Consider the following 6,218-nt stretch of genomic DNA (forward strand, 5'->3'; position numbering starts at 1 on the left):
TGTAAACAGATGTGCTGTCATCCAGGCTTTGTTGTTCCATTTATAGAGCATAGGTTGAGTAGATTTAGCATACTAATTTGGGCCAGCCCAAACAGTGTATTAATCATGGGCAAAATGGACCTGCAAGGAGTCCACTAAGTGCTTCCTTATCATTAAGGTAGGACAAGTATTTATATCAGAAAACTGATGTGTAGCTTGATCTTTAGGGGATAGGATCATCAACCAATACATGCAGATTTATTTGTGTGTGTGGACAGAAGGTACTTTTGACATTCAGTTTTGCTATATAGAAAAAGAATGAGAAAATAAACTTTTTTTGGTAAGAGGTAATTAAAAGATTCACTTCTTCTGGGGATGGGGAAAGAGTTGAAAGTAGCTCTTCACTTTGCGGTCATCATCTGCACAAATTTTTTGTAGTCGACTTGTCCATCTCCATCAATCTCTGTTTCTCTGTTCATTTCATCTACTTCCTTATCTGTTAGTTTTTCTCCTAAGTTTGTCATGATGTGACGTCGTTTTGCAGCACTGATGTAACCACTGCCATCCTTGTCAAAGACTCAGAATGCCTCACAGATTTCTTCTTCACTGTCTGTATCTTTCATTTTTCTAGCCATCATAGTCAAAAACTCTGGGAAGTCAATGGTGCCATTGCCATCAGCATCCACTTCATTGATCATACCCTGCTATTTGGCTTCTGTTGAATTCTGACCCAGTGACCTCATGACAGTTCCAATTATTAAAGCCCTTAGGATTTTCATAAAGATTGCATATTAGCTTCAACTTAAATTTAACAGCTACATTAGCCCCCACAAAGAAAGTCTGTGTGTCCTTTGAAGCTTTGAACCTAGATGTTGACTTCTCTCTAAATAGGAAAGTTCTAGATGGCATCTTATTGCTATACAAGGCTGTTTAATCTATATTAAAAAAAGACTGTTGTTTAGTGTCACCATGTCACCTTCATTAATTACCTTAGCTAGATCTTCTGATAATTTGCTGCAGTTTCTAAGCACTTGCTGCTTCACTGTGTACTATTACATTGTAGAGATGGCTTCTTTCCTTAAAACTCATGAACCAACCTCTGCTAGCTTCAAACTTTTCTTCTGAAGCTTCCTTACCTCTCTCACCCATCATAGAATTGAAAAAAGTTAAGGCTTTGCTCTGGATTAAGCTTTGGGTTAAGGGAACATCATGGCTGGTTTGATCTTCCATCCAGACCACTAAAATTTTCTGTGTTATCAGCAATAAGGCTATTTTGTTTTCTTATCATTTGTGTGTTCCCAGGAGTAGCACTTTAACTTCCTTTAAGAACTTTTCCTTTGCATTCCCAAATGGCTGTTTGGTCTGAGAGCTCTTGGCCTATCGAGGTTTTTCAAATGACTTTCTCACTAAGCTTAATCATTTCTAGCTTTTGCTTTAAAAGTGAGAGATGAACACTTAGGCCAGTGAAAGGTTATTAACTGACATAATTTCAGTATTGTTGTGTCTCAGGAAATAGGGAGGACTGAGGAGAGGGAGAGAGATGGGGAAACCGCAGATGAGGGAGTAGTCAGAAGACACATAACATTTATTGACAAATTCACCAACTTATATAAACAGGCTTCAGGGAACCCCAAAAAGGTACAAACTTCCAGTCATAAGATGCATAGGTTCTGTGGATCAAATGTACTAAGCAACTACAGTTAACAATACTGTACAGTATAATTGAAACTTGCTAAAATAGTAGATCTTAATAGTTCTCACAATAAACACACACAAAAACGGTAACTATGTGAGGTGATAGATGTGTTAATTAACCTTAATGTGTTAATTATTCCACATTATTATATGTGTATTTCAAATCATCACATTGTACGGCTTGAATTTACACAGTGTTGTATGTCAATTATATCTCATTAAGGTTGGGAAAAATTATGTATTTCCTATTATGAATAGTACATGTGTATTTTAAAAGAATGTGAATTCCATCAAACATTATGTCCTATGTTCTATATATATTTAGTGCAATTTCATAGTGAGATTAGCATAAGAGAATATTTTTATTTTTAACCATTTGAAAGTTGTATATTTTACCTAGATTTATACAGTCCAATTATATTAATTATAATTACTTATAAAGTTAATTTTTCATATATATCACATTGCCATTTATTTTCTCATTGGCCCATCCATTTACATTCCTTTGTTTTTGTTTTCACTTTTTAGATTAATCACTTTTTATTATCTGCAATAGTAATTTTCACATTTACTGAATTTTAAAATTTTAAATAATTTATTTTTCACTTAAAATGTTTATTTTATATCTTTTTGTAGATTGCCATATTCTGTTGGCAATCGTCATCCTTTCATCTACTTTGTCCACCTTTTCTTTCTGCTTCTAAATCTCAGAGATAAGCACTTTTCTGATTTCCATCCTCACAGATTTGTTTTTACTGCTATTTAACTTCATATAAATGGAAGCTCGTAATGGTATGTACTCTTTGGAATCTGAAGTTTAAAAAATTTTCCATAACAAAACCTCATTGAGATATAACTATGTTATAATTTGTATCAATATTTCATCATTTTTATTGCTAAATATTATTCCCTTGTATGAATATACTACGGCTTATTTTTCTGTCCTCTTTAAGTTAGTATTTTTGCCACACTACAGAAACACAAAACCTACAATACTTTTAATACTATTAACCCACTTTTGCTCTTTGAGCTATTTTTATACAGTTTACTTCTATAGATATAATAAAGCTCATGTGACACAGTTATTGGTGCTCTTCATAATGTTCTTTTATATTTGCACATGTTACTCCCTCCATGAGTGATTTTAATAGCTTCTAATAGTTCCATTCTTCTCTCTCTTATAATTTCCCTTCATCCTAGGGTTTCATTCTTAAACCACTCATGTTTTCCATAGTTTTCCTTAAGAAATCATAAGCTAAGAGGAAATGATAATTGGAAAACAAAAATACTCTTTACTGCTATCAATTTTCCATAATCTTAGAATAGTGCTCTCAAATCCACTGGGTGAGGAACGTAACCAGGAACATGGCCTAAGTTAAGCTGCTTCCTCCTTCATAAACTCTTTTAGTACATAATTACCAGATGGCAAGCATTTTGTGCATTCAAGGCAAGAGAAGTGAGTAAAAGCAAAAGATAGAACCCAATCTGGGGAAGCAGACATGATCTAAACAAGATGAATCTCATTCTATCTTTTCATGGGAATTTGAATTTTAAATGAAGTCACTCAAGAATGCAAGAAGATAAATCATCCTGATGGCAATGCCCTAGTACTAGAGATACATTAATGAGTTCCTGCTGCTAAGATTACCATTGTTGCCTTCTGTTTATCCTTCCTGTATCTGCCTGTTAGGCTCTTCCTTTTATTATTTTAGCTACCTTTATCCTTTCAAGAAATTGATTATTGTCTTCTACTTAATGAAATGGTGTCAGTTAATGTTGTTTATAACAACAATCCTATTTGATAAAGCAGGGCAGTATTCAAGCATTCTTAATTTATTGGGCTAAATACAATGTTGAACCATTCTATACTATACTTATTCCATAGAAGTTGATGCAGCTAGTCAAATTATCACTGATTCATAACATATTGGTGGTTGAGCTTTCATTTCTTTTTCCCTAGAGAAGACAGGAGCTCTTCAAATTTGACTTTCCTCATATTACAGTGATGGGATATTGTTCTCAGGAAGAAATCCCTACTATATATTATACCCTGATAGGCACATTGCATCCGGAAATTATTTGTTTCCTGAAAATTTGATATAAATTGTTCATATACTAACCAGGTAGGGAGCTTTTTGAGAAACTAGAGTGTGTGTTTGTGTGAGAAAGAGAGAAAGATTTGCATTTCATCTGGGAAACTGATTGGATTACTAAGATTTTTTATCTTCTATAATATCATTTTTTGTAATGGATGTATTTCCAGGAAATCATTCTAATACCTGAGAAAAATTATCATCTACTTGAATAAAAGATAAAGGTAAATTTTTACTAATTTGCTATATGCAGGCTTTTTCATAGCAGCTGGTACAAAAATGAACAGGCTAGATAGATGTTTTCAAAGTATTACTATTTCAGCTAAAAATGATAATTTTCAGAAAGTAACTAAGAATTCTAAAAATGGAGCATATAGAGAACCTCAAGAAAAATATCCACTTGAATGTTTTTCTAAGTTAATCCTTCTTGTATTTTAATGTAATTTCAGGAATACCTGTACTTACATATTAAGAATTAAAATATCAGCAGAAATATTGGTTAATTTTGAAAGGAAATTGTAAAAATCCTATGAAATTATCATGAGATTTTCTGAATTACCTGAATGAATGCTATATATTTAAAATATTAAAATAATAATAAATATTAAGGTTGTATTATATTTAAGATAACACGCATAATATTTATGGTATATTTTTAATTTATTTCTACTCTGAAAACTTCCCTAATGCTTACTACATTTAAAGCACATTGCCAAACAATTTATGGGTTTTAATAGTGGATGGAAAGGCGGTAAGGAACAGGAAAACATCTATTATTCATCACTTTCCATATGCCCTTGTACTCTGATGTAGAAAAACCTCTGTTTCATAGGTGAAAAACTAATCTTCCAAAGGTAAAGTAACTTTAACTTTTAAGACTTGAAAATAATAGGGCAGAGATTGGGATTAGTTCTGTTTGATTCCAATGCAGTGTTTTCTCTATAACATATAATAATTAAAAAAATAGCTAAGACCATATCTTCAAGGAAATTTAAGTCTAGTCAAGAAATCTTGTTGTTGGGCTGAGAGAGTTCACTCTCAGTAACTTTAATCTTCTCTGAAGAAGGAAGCAAAATTATCCATTCAGAAGATGTGAAGGGATGGGGACCAAGACCATGTGATGCTTGAGAGTAGTAAGGGTCATTGCTGTGGGGGATGGGAGAAGAAGCTGCCCAGGGACAAATGAAAGTATTGTCCAGCTGTGTCATTCTGGCCTTACATCCTAATAAGCCTTCCCACCCTGTGACTCAGTAGAACCTTCGACCCATTCATAGCCACTGATTTAGGAATTCCTCTCTGGATCTCCCTTAAGGATATAATTATAAATGCAGATGCATTATGAACACAGACACTTGTCAAAGAATTTTGTATCATATTTTCAAACTGGAAACAATGCAGGAGAGAAACAGTAAAATAAATTATGACATATCCACTTAATTGGAAAAAAAAAGAATTACAAAAAGCAAAAAAGTGGGGGAAGGGGGTGGGAAGGGTTAAAAAAAAAAAAAGAAATGAAAAGAAATTAATGATATCTGTCCTCAAGTGGCAGGGAGAAAGAGGGAGAGAGGAATGTTGTTTCATAGATGGAAACAAGTACATCTTTATGTTTATTACATAGAAAGGTGTCCTGAATATTGAGAGCAGGGAGTAAACCTAAAGCGACCATAGCAACAGTGTTAGAAAATAGCCAAGTCAAGTTTTTAGGGCTATATGGAAAGGGTGATTGATATTAGAAGAGTAAATGTATGTTTTTTGTTTTTGCTTTTTAATAATATCAGGATGAGTAATTTGACCCTTTACAATTTTTGAGTCAACTAAAATTAGACTATTAATACCAAACACTTACAGGATAAAGAGAAACACAGATCATAGGGGAGATATTGTAAAACAAAGTATAAAACATAACACAAAATCTTAAAAAATTCAAAGTATTTGATTTAATTAACACAGGATAGTTAGGAAATATACATGGTCTAAATTATGATAGCAAAGCTACCTCTGGATATTAGAATCTTTATAAAGTGTCTAGATTAATGGTCTAGATTATGGAATGATCTAAAAAGTTGTAGATTCTTATGTCATAGCAGAAGATGAAATCTATAAGAAGGGTATTAGAGAATTATTTGTGGGCTTGATATAGAATGTGAAAGAAAAGTTTAACATCAAAGTTAAAGAAGTAGAAGGGAGCCATGGAAGAAATGTTCAATACTTCTTGGGGAAATCAAGGTCCATATTATGCAAAGAAAGATATTGAGATCTTTAAGGAGAATGTAAAGAGTTCTTTAAATGTTGGAATGATGATGTAGTGGATAAAGATTTCAGTGAAGATTGAACAGTCTTTGACTTTAGGGCTAAAAGTTAAGCTAGAAAGAAAACTATTTACTGAGTATCTAATATGTATCAGTCACTCTCCCAGTTATCTTTTCATTTAATCCAAATGAAGTCCATCAT

At 32.8% G+C, this 6,218-nt stretch overlaps 1 pseudogene; it reads right to left on the bottom strand.

Annotated features, from left to right (window-relative positions):
• Positions 1-344: 344 nt before the first annotated feature.
• LOC116154624 (calmodulin-1-like) lies at positions 345-722 on the bottom strand (annotated as a pseudogene).
• Between the last annotated feature and the right edge of the window lie 5,496 nt (positions 723-6,218).

Source organism: Camelus dromedarius, chromosome 2 (genome assembly GCF_036321535.1).
Source record: "Camelus dromedarius isolate mCamDro1 chromosome 2, mCamDro1.pat, whole genome shotgun sequence".
Lineage (NCBI taxonomy): Eukaryota > Metazoa > Chordata > Mammalia > Artiodactyla > Camelidae > Camelus > Camelus dromedarius.